Source organism: Equus caballus, chromosome 22 (genome assembly GCF_041296265.1).
Source record: "Equus caballus isolate H_3958 breed thoroughbred chromosome 22, TB-T2T, whole genome shotgun sequence".
In the NCBI taxonomy this organism is placed as follows: domain Eukaryota; kingdom Metazoa; phylum Chordata; class Mammalia; order Perissodactyla; family Equidae; genus Equus; species Equus caballus.
In genome coordinates, this window is record NC_091705.1 from 8,746,659 (window position 1) to 8,761,090 (window position 14,432).

General features: G+C 42.7%; 1 pseudogene; it reads left to right on the plus strand.

Annotated features, from left to right (window-relative positions):
- The first annotated feature begins 4,254 nt into the window (after positions 1-4,254).
- On the plus strand, positions 4,255-4,758 carry LOC100062925 (large ribosomal subunit protein uL10 pseudogene; annotated as a pseudogene).
- Positions 4,759-14,432: the final 9,674 nt, after the last annotated feature.

Sequence of the window (14,432 nt, forward strand, 5' to 3'; positions counted from 1 at the left end):
AAAAGGTGGAAACAACCCCAAATATCCACTGACAGATGAATGAATAAACAAAATATGGTATATACTACAATGGAATATTATTTGGCCTTAAAAAGGAATGAAATTCTGATACATGCTACAATATGGGTAAACTCTGAAGACATTATATTAAGTGAAATAAGTTCATCACAAAAGGAAAACACTGTATGGTTCCACTTATATGAAGTACCTAGAGTAGTCAAATTCATAATAGACAAATTCATAGAGACAGAAAGTCAAACGGTGGTTGCCAGGGACTGGAGGAAGGAGGAATGGAGAGTTACCATTTAATGGCAGTTTCAGTTTGGGAAATGGAAAAGTTCTGGCAATGGATAATGGAGATAGTTGTACAATAATGTGAATGTACTTAATGTCACTGAACTGTACACTTAAAAATGGCTAAAATGGTAAACTTTAGGTTATGTATATTTTACCAATTTTAAAAAACCGCCAATGGGCAAGTTGTCGGCTGTGTACACTTGCTGCACCTACCTATGGAGGTGAATTAAAGACATTGTGATTCCGGGAGAAGCAGCAGGCCAGGGGTCCTCCTCCTCCCTGTGTGGAGGTGTGCAGGGCTGGGTTGGAGCCTGCTGCTTGGCAAGCCCCTGGGATGCAAGAACTCTTTGCAGTGTAGAGCCGGCAATCTGATACCTGAAAATTAGTTAGTAGGTCTGATGGCAGGCTGTTGTTGAGTGAAGCAGTGTTGGGCACCAGGACATTAATGACATGGCTTCCTAGGTTCCCAGGGGGTAGAAGTGTAGGAGTGAGGATACCAAGAGCTCCCCTGAGATCCTTGCTGTGGCCTGGCCCCAGGAGCCCCCGGACCTAGGCATGCCTTAGCAACGGATATGAAATGCACTAGGGAGCCTGATGTCCTTCAACAGCAAGTGTTTCCCCAACTTGTGTAAGCAAATGCTTGCCCTCTCCGCATCCACAGGTCTGAGTGTCTCATTTCTGCTGAGCCATGAGCTAATGGGGGTCCCAATCTTTCACAGATGGCCACCTGGTTCCCCAGGGCTCCTGGGTAAGCGCTATCTGATAGCTCTCCACAGCTAACAGATGACTACAGCACCATCTTTTTCCAAAGGTAAAATACCCAGGGATAAGGTAGACCCAGAAAAGTCATTTTCCCTGGAGAAGTTGAAGGGGATTGGAGGCTGACTGTGGTGATGAACTGACCTATAATCGTGACAGGCTAATATTGTTCCTCAGTGCTGCAACAGACTTCAAGCACAAAACAGCTTGGGAAACAATCTCTTTAAAAAAGATGAAGCACAGATGATGGTCTTATTTTGTCAGAACCAAATAGGAAATCACATCCCAAACCCTTTCAATCACTCTGCGATGTCATTACCCCGCTCCATCAACACCATTCATAACCTCTGACAGCAACAAGAAGACCTCCATGATGGCATTTATTTCAGCGAAATGGATGTATCAGCTATTTGTGTGACCTCAGAGAGGAAACATTTGCAAGCTGAGAGGGGTCCACAGCAGCCATCCCTCTTGGTGTCTGTGTGTGGGAATGAAGTTCACGTTGGTGCTGGAATTAGATCTCTTTTTGAAAATAGATGTATGGGAGAAAATTTCAACCCCCTCCTGCCTCACCCTGTCCTCTCTTCACCACCCCTTTCTCCATTCAAGTTCTGCCGGGTCCCAGGATAAATGTCACTCTCTAGATGCAGCAAAGAAAGAAACGGGACTGGGTGCTCCACTCTGGAGTCTCGCTGGTATCTGATCAGTGTCCTGATGCCTGGCTCTTTGCTCTCCTCCTTGCCCTGGCTCAGACCACCTGGTGTCGAGAACCCCGTGAGAAGGCTCTGCTTGTACTTACCCCAGTGAGCAGACGATGCTTCAGGCCAACTCTCCTTTTGGTTTCCTCATTTCACTCCTGATTATTGTTTTAAGCGAAAATTCATGCCCACCTGCACATCCAATATGAGAAAGATATAAAATTTCACAACCCCACAGTCCTCTCTGCAAAAAGAAGTAGCGTCTCTAAGGGGTTTTCCAGATGTAGAGTTTGGGGATTAGCTCTTCCAAAAGACAAATAAAATGCCCCTCCTGCTCTCAAAGAAGAGGTGGGGAAGCAAAACACAGGCAAAATGATAGAAAACACTTGATGAGGTCCTAGGAACTGTAAACTGTCAAATAAATTGTGGCTGTCATTATATGGGCATCATATACACATTATATAAGTGTGCATGTAGAGGTATATATGCAAAATTTATGTACACACATACATATATACAAACATTAGGTAGAAAGACAGATAGAGATATAATTTAAACCTGAAAAATCCTATGAGGTAGGCAACGTTGTTTCAACTTCACAGACGAAGCACTTAAAGTTTTATGAGTTCAAGCTATTTGCCCCAAACTGAGATTCCAGCTCAGATGGCCTGGGCCCAATGGATATGTGATGTTTTCGCCTACCCAGTAGCCACCTCTTTTCTTCTTGATGACATTGCAATTGGCCTTTTTTGGGAACCACCTTCCTCCACATTGTGCAGCCTTCCAGGAATTTACAGTCAAAGGGCCATGGCCTCCTTTGCCCAAATGGCAAGTAGCTGATCCAAGTCAGTTAAACAGACTCTCTCCCCTATGACTCTGAGTGCTGAAACGAATGGCATAACGATGACTGGGGCCAATTCATCCCCACAGTTGTTGCCGAGAGAAGCTGCCCCATTTGTTCTTGCCTTCCAAATCCCCATGGCCACTCTGGCCCACGACCTTCCTAAAGGCTGCTCCTTCAGGTTGTCCCTACATGCTGTGAACTTCTCTTCTGTGTAGGTGGGTGGATGCAGGAGTGCCCCACCGGCCCCCTCTCTAGGCCCAGGGCGCTCATTCTCCCACTGCCAGCAGTGCTGGCCCTGATGGCTCACAGCTGAGGCCCTCTCAGGAAATGTCATCAGCCACACAGAGCTTCCTCACCTCAGTTTAGACCCTCTTCCAGGGAACAGCTGCTGGGTGCAAAGACTCAGCCCCCTTGCCTCAATCTGGCCAACGCTGAAGGCCATCCCGGGGCCTGAGCTCCCCTTAGGATCAACTGAAGCCTCTGATGCAATTACATCACATTTCAACTTCTCCTTCTCTCTGCTGCCTTTATTCCCTCACAGGCGTGGCTCCTGTGAACTCTTCCAATACACCCGCTGTATGCGGAGCCCCGTCACAGCGTACAAAGAACACGACCTAAGACAGTAGATCTGACTAAGCTTCTAAGACTGGCAACCAAAGACCCTAACTGACTCAGCCAGGTCTGTGTGCCTCTGTATTAGTTTGCTAGGGCTGTCGTAACAAAGGACCACAGACAGGTGGTTTAAACAACAGAAATTTATTTCCTCACACTCTGGAGGCTAGAAGTCTGCGATCAAGATGTCGGCAGTGTTGGTTTCTTCTGAGGCCTCTTTCCTTGGCTTGTTGTCTTGGCCGTCTTCTCCCCGTATCTTCTCACGGTCTTCTCTCTGTGCTCATCTGTGTCCTAATTTTCTTTTCTTATAAGGACACTGGTCATATTGGATTGGAGCCCACTCTAATGACGTCATTTTAACTTAATTACCTCTTTAAAGCACTATCTCTAAATTCAGTCACGTTCTGAGGTACTAGGAGTTAGGACTTCATTCAGAATTTGAGGAGGACACAGCCAGCCCCTAATAACCTCCAAAGCCTGAATTCCTTCCCCAACCACTGCCTGCGGTTTATCCCTGCATTGCTCGGTGTCTGGGCGGTGAGCAGACGAGCCTGAATGCTTGAACCTCTCAGTGCTTAACTCTCCTTGCTGGCAAATTGGATACAACCGCAATATGTAACTTCAAAATGTAGCGAATAATATCAATGATAGTACAGGACATACAAAATAGAAAGTAGAATTAAGATGTACTCGTTTTCAGTGACAAAGAACTGATGCCTCCGTTCAAGATGCAGCCAAGCTATCAAATCAGTGGAGGAAGATAGATGGGTCAGGGGCCAGGGTAACCAGAAACCAAGTTAAAATAAATCATGTTGGAGCCTCTTTGTTTAATAAGTAATAAGCCTTGATTATTACTACGTAAAAGGAAACATAAGACAATTTAGATTTTATTTTTTTTTCCTTTTTCTCCCCAAAGCCCCCTGGTACCTAGTTGTATATTCTGACAATTTAATTTATAATTTTGATATGGGAAATGCCTTCCTAAGAATGTCACAAAACCCAGAAGCATTTTTTTAAAATGGATAAATTTCAATACATAAAAATATCACCATTGAAATCCTGAGTGATGTGCAACTGATTAAGCCTGGAGAAAAGGTGGGAGCCAGTGAGGCCACACTGCTTAAGGTGATAACATCGGTCCCTCTTCCTTCAGGCTTGTCATCCAGCAGCTGTTTGACAACAGCAGCATCCACAACCCCAGAGTGCTTGGCCTCACGGAGGAAACTGAATCCTCACTTCCTGGAGGGTGCCTGCCATGTCACCAGTGTACGTCTGCAGCTTGGTTACCCACCTGTTGCATCTGTGCCCCATTCTATCATCAATGGGTACAAGTGGGTCCTGGCTTTGTCTGAGGGGGCTGATGACACCTTTCCACTTGCTGAAAAGGGCCAGGCCTTCTTGGCTGATGCATCTGCATTTGTGGCGGCTGCCCTCATGGCCACTACCCCCACTGGTGCTCCTGCTGCCACTGCAGCTCCAGCCAAGGTTGAAGCAAAGGAAGCGTGGGAGGAGTCGGACCAGGATATGGGATTTGGCCTCTCTGACTAATCACCAAAAAAGCAACCAAGACAGTCAGCTTTATTTGTGAAACAAAGAAATAAAGGTTTGCTTCTCTTTTTAAACATCTACATGGAAACAAAAACACAATAAACAAAGCCAAAACTGTGAAAAAAATATTTATAATGAATGCTACTGAAAATGCTAATTTCTCCAACTTATCAGGATTTTCTACAGAGTAACAAGGAAATAACTGAATGAACAAATGGGCAAATAATGGAAAGAGTTCAGAGATAAGAAAGTACAAATGGTTCCTCAACATTTGAAGAACTACTCAACTTCATTAAAAATGACAGAAATTTCTATTAAGTCCAATTAAGACAATTTGGGATACTATATTTTACCTATCATAATGGTAAAGATCAAAAAATCAGAAAATATGAGGACACTCGGGACTATTGAAGGTGTGGGCAAACGAGCACGCTCGTGTAACATTGGTGCAGGTATGAATTGTTAACTTGTCAATGGATGGCAATTGGTAATATCCATGAAAATACAATTGCACACACCCTGTAATCCAGAAATTCTACAGATCTTCCCACATAGTATGAAATGGAACATTCACAAAGATGTCTTTTTCAGCTTTGTATCTCAGAGCAAATTCTGAGACAGAAACTGATTGTTGTACCCCAATATCCATTCTCCCCTCCTTCCTTCTAAATAGAACCCCAAAGTTTGAACAGGTTCCCTGGATTGTGACTACATTTCCTATTCCCCCTTGCAGCTACATGCGGCTTTGTGACTAGGTTTTGGAAAATGGGATATAACTGAAAGGACTTTGTGAGCTAGGAAGTGCCTTTCTTGAGAGGGAACATGTTGGTCTTCTTGCTGGAATGCAGAAGTGAAGGCTGGAGCTTAAGCAACTTTCAAACACAAGGAGAAATTCATGTGCTAAGAACAGAAGAACAAGAAGATGGAAAGATCTTCAGTCTTTGAGACTGTAGCTACCAATACCTGAGCCACCTAAATGCTCATCTTTTGCATGATAGAAACCTCTATCTTGTTTCAGCTACTAAGTCATTCTTTTAGATACTTTAAAAAGGACTTTGGTAAAATAAATCATAATACATTCAGAACATGGAATGTCAAACAACTCTTTAAAAGAATGAGGCAAATCTAGTGAGGTGGACTCAGTAGTATATGCAGGCATACCCAGATGAAAGACTTCACAGGAGATATATATATATATATTCTGTGAAAAAAGCAAGTGCAAAAAGGTGTTAGACTTTGGTATTATTTCTCCAAAGAATAAAAATATCTAGATTGTATGTTTGTCAACCAATCGACTATCTCTTTTTGGAGAGGCACAAGACACTGGTAACAGTAGTTGCCTCTGAATAAGGGAACTGGGGAACTGAGAAAGAGAACGGAAGAGAGTTCTAGCTCTGTTCCCTTTTGTACCGTTTGAATTTATCCTTTCTGCATGTAATAAGCAATTGTGCGTGTATTTAAGTAATGAAATTTAGAAAAATGAACAGATGCAGCTGAGGTTGACCTGTGTGTTTCTGCGTTTGGAGATGAGGCAGAAAGATGGGAACAGCTGGGGAGGGAGAAAGAGGGACATGAGAAATGCATAAGAGGTGGCACATGCATCACAGACTAATTGCTGACAGCACTCCGTTAGAACCAGCAGATGGGGCAGACGGATGCAAATGAACAAGACATTAGCAAGGAAATCCAGAGAGCAGCAACAGGCCAGGGAGGAATTTGTATGACAAATCAGAGAGGACCAGGTTCTGACTACCTGTGTTTTCTACCCAAGTCAGAAAAATCAGCAGCGGTTACTTCTGGAGAATAGCAGTGGATAGCACCGTGCATATTGAGGGCAGAGCAGGAAAGTGATTGAATTCTCTAGCAATCCCTGAGTGTAACCATTTGTTTACTGCAATGAAGCATTTTTTCCTCCCTCCTCCAACTTGGAACGTTTTTGATAGATATATTCCTAAAACCAGAAGCTGGAGGGATGTTTTATTTTCTGGGTACAGAAAACACATCCAAACAAGGTGATTAGAGGTAGGTTGTTGGGTGTCTTAAAGATGCCAAAGGAAGCGAGGAGCTATAACCTTTAGGTATAAACTGTAGGGCAGCTGCAGGTAAGAGACAGGACTCTCACCTTAGACAGGTGTACTAGGAAATTGGCATCCATGCTGCTTGAGATATAGACAACTAATCAAAATTGGACTGAATGAGGAAAAGTAACTCCAGTTAGGATCATTAACATGAACTGCCTAATTAGTAGGCAGCCAAGAGGCTCTCATAGATATAGATGTTCAAGATTGATTTTGTCTTCTCTGAAGATAGCAATAACTTCTGTGAACTTGTTTGCTCAACTTCAAAAGTCTATGCCACATACCTAGTGAAATGACTTTAAAAAAACTGGCAAGGCCAAGTGTTGGTGAGAATATGGAGCAGGGGGCCGGCCCAGTGGCAAAGTGGTTAAATTCGTGTACTCCAGCTCGGCAGCCTGGGGTTCACCGGTTTGGATCTCCAGACACAGACCTAAACACCACTTATCAAGCCGTGCTGTGGCAGGCGTCCCACAGGTAAAGTAGAGGAAGATGGCCATGGTTGTTCGTTCAGGGCCAATCTTCTTCAGCAAAAAGAGGAGGATTAGTGGCAGATGTTAGCTCAGGGCTAATTTTCCTAAAAACAAAGAGAATATGGAGCAACTAAAAGTCTCATACACTGCTAGTGGGAATGCAAAACGGTACAAGGACTCTGGAAAAAGGTTTGGCTTTTTTCAAAAAAATAAAGTTCAATATGCACCTGACATAGACCAAGAAATCCATTTCCTGGGTTTTTACCAAAAAGAAATGAAAACTTAGATTCACACAAAACCCTATATGTGAACATTTATAGAGGTTTTATTCATAATTGTCAAAAACTGGAAACAACACAAATGTCTTTCAACTGATGAATATACAGACTGTGGTATAATTAAGTTGTACTCAGGAATAAAAAGGAAGAAACTATTGATATATACAACTACATGAAGGAATCTCAAATGTCTTATATAAATGAGAGAAGTCAGACCCATACTGTGTGACTCTGCTTATACGAGATTCTAGAAAAGATAAACTAGAGGGACAGAGTACAGATTAGTGGTTGCCAGGGCTTGGAAACGGAGGGCATTTTCTACAAAGGGGCACACAGGAATTTTTTTCAGGAGAGTGATGGTACAGATCTACATCTTGATTGTGTTGGTGGCCACACAACGATACGCATTTGTCAAAACTCATAGAACTGCCTACTAAAAAGAGTGAATATTACTGTGTGAAAATGATACCTCAAGAAACCTGACTTTCACGTAAAAAGCCTGTAGCTCAAGAGAGGATTCTGGGATGGTGGAAATGTGCTGGACTCTCATCTAGGTGGTGGTTAAATGGATATATATGATTAATAATATGGAAACAATTCACTGAGCTGTACACTTAAGATGTGTATGCTTTAGGCACCCAACTGAATGTATTTTATGTCTTATTTTTAAAAATAAATGAAGAAGAAAAGTGTTATAGTTATGAAAGATAGACAGAGGATGGTGGAGGAGAGAGGATTAAATGACTCTCTACAACTCTATTGGGTCTGATATAAGACACTGAATACGATGTTCAATAATGGCAGGTGGAAGACAGTCGACACCAGAGACAAATGTCACCAATGTCATCATCTTGCTTAAGGCTGATCCTTTGTATCGGTGCATCTTTGTGTGTTCTTTTTATCTATCTCTTTATTCAATTTTGCTTCTGACAGCTGCTTTTCTGTTTCTGGCACTTTCTCTAACACATCCTCTGCTAGGGAGAAGGGGGTCAACAGAGAAGGCTTAGCTCTTCTTAGAGGACACAGACATTCGGGTTCAGACTGAAGGTTCAATACTTAGAAGCTATATCACCTTCAGCAAAGTTCCCCGTAGTTTTTCATTTGGCAGCTTTTTTCTCCTCAAGTCACACATTTATATAGAAGTCTTGGTATCTCAGAGATCTTCATAAACAATACAAATCTTTCAGCACTGACTTTGAAACACCCCCATGTTGCACTAACTCTCCTTTTAAAGGGTCTGAATGATTTCTGTAGCATACTTTCTGGAGCAGTAACTGAACCGTAAGAATTCCATGGCCTCATTATCAAGTCATCTGCACAGGGCCAATTGATTTGGATGACATCAATTCTGTTAATACTTCCCTGGAGAGCAATGGAGCAGAGTCCCCCCTACTTATTTTATACAGAACAGAAACTGCTGCAGCTCCTGAGCATCCTAGAAATACGCAAAAGTTCAAGTGCGTGCCCTTCCCCACCGGAAATCGACCATAGTCACATGTGAGCCTGCTGGACTCCTCTTAGCAAGGATGTCAAGATGCATGCCTGACTTCTGAGGTCAGGGAGGAAGGGAACTTAACCACAATCTCAAATATGTTAGAATATAGGGATTTTCTGCTTTTGTTTTTTACATTTTGAGTAGACAGAGTTTATTTTCAGGTAATTAGTCACTCAGAGCTTTTCAGATCCAATGCCTCGGGGTGCTCATTGTTATGCATCTTCAATCTGCTGCCATCAAAACCTGGACTTATCCCAGAACTACAAAATGTGATATTGGCCCCATTATTGTCTGTCATGAGCCTTGGGGGCTTCTTTGCTGTGACTGGACCTTCTACCATCCATCTGTCAGCTTGAAACGCTTCCCTCCCTCCGTGAGGCCAGGGATGCAATGATGCAAGTTACTTGGAGCTGTGCCCTTAGTCATTCTACTCAAGGTTTAAATAGTCATAGGGTGGGCTCACAGGGTCAAAGTTTAATCAGGTGAATCCGATGAACAAAGTAGTTTATTTCTAGGCTTAGTTTTGCATGGTAGCATTTGTCTCCTTATGTAAAGAGAGTGCAAATTACTATCCTGTCATCTTCTATACTGTATTGAATTACCAATAAAATTGCAATCAGCACTTCTGGAAAGTGCTGATGGCCTATTTTGTACTTGTTTGTGTTAATCAATGTTAATTACAAAGCAAGCACAGGGGTTAATGAATTATAATGCACTTAATTAAGCTTGACAGTAACAAATGGCATAACCTTTATGTTATGACCTGGTTAGAGGAACAAAAAAGAACAAAATGAGCCAAAGAATCATCACATAGAAATCCATATTTATCCACTGGCCATCCACAGAAATAGAATAGTGTAATGAGTTTATTGGTTTTGCTAATTGTCACCTTCAACGTTTACCCTCCTGGCACTACTGGGAGTACAGAGAACTCTAAGACCTGCCGTTTACCTTTAAAGGATTTATAACCTGCTTGGAAGAAAGACACCAAAAACCAAGGTTTAAAAGTCTCCAATGTATAAGAAACGAGTGGTCCAACCGTGCTTCAAGGCATTGAGAAGAGGGAGCGAGTACTGTTGGTTGATGCGGTGGGGGAAGGCTAGAGACAGTAGAACTTAAAGGAAGAACTGGCCGTAGGAGAGGAGGGGAGGGGACGGCAGTCCTGCTGGACACACGCAGAGGCTAAGGCGTGGTGGTGGGAACACAGGCGATGTATTCGTTCTTCCTCGAATCTGCTTCATTGATTTAAGTTCTGATGAGGGGGTGGGTGGCAAGGAAAGTGGTATCCACCGCCACGTTGCCTGTCTGAGCCTTAGTCTCCTCATGAATAATGTGAGAAATGACCGTGAAGACTCTTTCAGCTCCAAACTACAACTCCAAAGGTCTTTAATTAGGGCCCCAACTCTCAGGTGTTTTTTTATGTCACTCATATGATTCCAAAGGCTCCTGAATTGCCATATCCGTCTAAAACCTTTCTCATTATATAAGATGGGAGGTATTTGGATGCACGTGATAACACTCATGTATTCTAAACCAAATGGCTTAAACCACAACCATTGGTTATTATGAGTCTTGACAGGGAGGAAAAAATCTTTTCCTGTACCCTCTTAAGTTTACTTAGTGGGGTATGCGAATTAAATTGACAAAAGGCAGATTGACAGGAGAAAGAGTTCATTTCATACACACATGGAGGGCATCACAGAAGAGAAATGAAAACCCCATAAAGTGGTTAGGCCATGGTGACAAATTGTGGAAACGTGACTAAAGAAAGGAAAAGGGAGTTGGCCTTCTAGGAGCAGCAAATGGTGGGAAAGTAAATGTACGGGGGAAACTAGTGGAAGATAAGGGTTATTTTAGTAAGGTTTGCTGTCTCTCTGTCTCCAGTAATAAGGGTCGTTCTTCTCCTGGTATGGGAGAGGGCAGAAGGAACACCTTCCTAGAGGGAAATTTATGTCCTGCCTTTAGGCAGATGGGGGAGGGCAAAGAAAGCTTTTTCTGTTTACTTCTTGATTGCCTTCAGCTTAAAATAATTCTTATGCCAAACTGGCATATTTTGGGGTGGTATATTCTGACCCCCTCAGTCTACAACTCAGCTTGCTGATTCTGCTGGTCTGGACAGGCTCTGTCATTCTGGACTGCCCTCACTCACACATCTGTGATCAGCTAATGAGTTGACTGGGGCTGGCTGGTGCAAGGTGGCCCCACTGTCGTGTCTGGTGGTTTGCTGGCTATCAGCTGCCGTTCTGTGCTTGACTGGGTCACGCCATCATTCAGCAGGCTAGCCTGGGCTTGCTCATCTGACAGCAGCAGGGTTCCTGGAGAGAAAGTGGAAACATGCAAGGCCTTTTGAGGCCTAGGTTTGGAAATAGCAAAGTCATTTCTGCTGTTTTCTATGGGCCAAAGCAAGTTACAAGGCCAACTGTATTAAAGAGATGGAGAAACAGGCTCCGCCCTTGACTGAGGGATACTGCAAAGTGACATTGCAAGGTATGAGTACAGGGAGGGAAGAATTTGTAATTATCTTTAAACCTCTTACACTCTGTTCCAGGTAAAGAGGTTTCTCACCGTTTCCAGAGCAGGACCTTGCTTTTCTAACTCTGAACATTCGTTCAAGGCATTTCCTCTCCCTCCGAATTCAGCTCCTCATCCATCTCGGGGTTCAAATTCCACCCCTCCTGCAAAGCCCTTCTCCAAAATTAATTCACCCACAAAACTTTTCCCCATCCCTTCAGCTAAATGTGGCCTCTCCCTCTGAGGAAGTTGCAATGCTGCCACACAGTCTACAAGCCCCTCAATTCTAAAGTGTTTGCGACCATAGGTACAGTTATTTGCAATTGAAAACAATCGTTTTCCATTTTAGTATACAAAATGGGTACGATTTAGGGTGATAGTTTTGATTAAATTAAACCTGCTGTGATTTCTTTGTTCACCTCTGCTGTAAAAAGGAAGCTGGCATCCACGACCCATAACTTTGTAGCAAAATTATCACTTATGACTTTTGTGATTATCTTTACTGTCACTTTGGTGCTCAGGTTTCGCTCTCTGGCCCCAAAGGACACCTTTCAAATTATCTTTGTTTTTAACGTTTAGTATTTTAGAAGGTCCTAAATTTACCTTTAAATTTATGATGTAGAAGATGAGAATGGTGCTGGGTTTGGATTTGAAACCTGTAATTTCTGTTCTGGATTTGAAAATGCAAAAAATATTATGCATTTGTTTGAAGACTAGGAGAACACTTATTTTTGTTTATTGGCGCCCTGCATACGTCCTAAATTCAACTGAAGTCCCAGGGGGCAAGGCACCTCTACAAGGAGTACCGTGTGACATAATGCTGGTGGTCAGTAAGTCTAGAACATGGGAAAATAGATGGGTTCCTGGGCTGTCAGTTGTAGCCTATGTTCCAATTTACGTGCCAGTCTGTTGTTTATCAGGGCTGTTTAAAAGTTGTGTTTGTGAGAGAGTAAATCAGTTTTATTCCTTAGAGTAAAGGGGAAAAAATACACAGCTGTATATACAGCTGATAGGGATATAGTATTTTTTCTTCCCCTGGTAATGGTATTTCAAGATGATTCAAATATTTTGAGGTGGAGCGAATATTCTATTCTAGTGCCATCTCGCTTTGAAATGAAGAAGCTCAGACTCCGGGAATTTAAATCACTCACAACTATTTGGCAGTAATGAGACTGCTAAACATCAGGGAAAAAAAGAATTCAATGATAAATGAAGACTCAAATAAACTATATAAAAACAAGAAAACAAAATAAAACCAATACACACATACACACAGAATTTCTAAATCATGCATTCTTAAACTTTTTTGTGCCATGGCCCCTTTTGGTTGTCTGGTGAAAGCAACATTTTCAGAGGAACTTTTTCTTTTTCCTGGGGAAGATTCGCCCTGAGCTAACATCTGTGCAAATCTTCCTCTATGTTGGATGTGGGTCACTGCCACAGTATGGCCAGTGACAAGTGGTGTAGGTCAGTGCCTGGAATCTAACCCTGTGAACCCAAGTGGCTAAAGCAGAGTATGTGAACGTAACCACTAGGCCACCGGGCCAGCCTCCTCAGAATAACATCTTTTAAATGCACACAATAAAATACATGGGATTAAAAAGAAAATTAATTATAAAGAAATACGATTATCAAGATATAAGAAAAATAAATTTGTGATAGAGTATATGTGGTTACATTAAATACCAAGATTTAATGTCAGTCTAATGACTACCAAAGTTTCAAAATAATAGTGATTTTAACAATTTGAGAAAGTTGCAACAGTTATAACAACATGAAACTATTTGTGATTTCCAGAGGTGGCAGAATCTCTGGAATTGCTAAAATTAATACATTTTACTTAGATGCTATTACAGATGCATTTTTTTTTTCTCATCCAAGTTACCCACTTTCTGGTGGATTTCTAACTTTTGTGGCTTCCATGAGTACTCCCTCCTGGTGGGTGACCCCTCCCACACCGATGCTGGGCTTGCTGCCTTTGGCCAGTGGAGTATCAGTAAACCGGACTTCAACAGAGTCATTGGGCCTGCCCTCCGGAAAGGCTGCCTTGCAGAACAAAGAAATCTGGTGTCACCTTTTTGAGTATGAAATAGCGAGAGAGCCACAGGCTTCCCAGTCATCCCAAATGAGCCCAACCTTCGTCCTGTAACCCCATAAGTTAGCCCGGGTGAGATCAGCAACCCACAGAACCGTGAGAAATAATAAACGGCTTTTGTTTTAAGCCGCTAATTTTGGGCTGTTAGGCCGGGATACTTAACTGATATGGACCCTTGAATTCCATCCACTGACCCTTTGGACTCCAGATTGAGACCCATGAGTGTTTTCCACCATCAGTATTTCAAAGCTCCCACACTGTTTAGTGATCACTAACTCCTCGCTCCTCTAAGTGTGGGTGGCGGACCGGCAGCATCAGCGATTCCGGAACTTGTTGGAAGCGCAGAGCCTCAAGCTTCACCCTAGACCTGCGCAATCAGAGTCTGCAATTTACAACATCCCCAGACGATTCCTGTGAGCGTTAAAGTTTGCAAAGCACTTAAAAGTATGCACATTGAAGTTTGAGAAGATGAGCCAATCCCTTATCTTATAATTCATCTTCCCTTTCAGAGACTTCTTTCACTCTCCATTAGAAATATTCTCTGGCTAAGTGTCTGGTCCGTCCCTCCCCGGTGAGGTGAAGCTTTACCACCTCCTATTCAAAAGCTCCAGGCGCGCAGTTTGGGGTCTAATGTGTCTGCGGGGCAGCTATGGTCTGTTTTGTGTCAAATGGGTATGTTACTGAAGGATGGGGCTGCTGGAAATACATTGAGAAAGGAACGAATAAATGAAACCTCCCAAACAACCA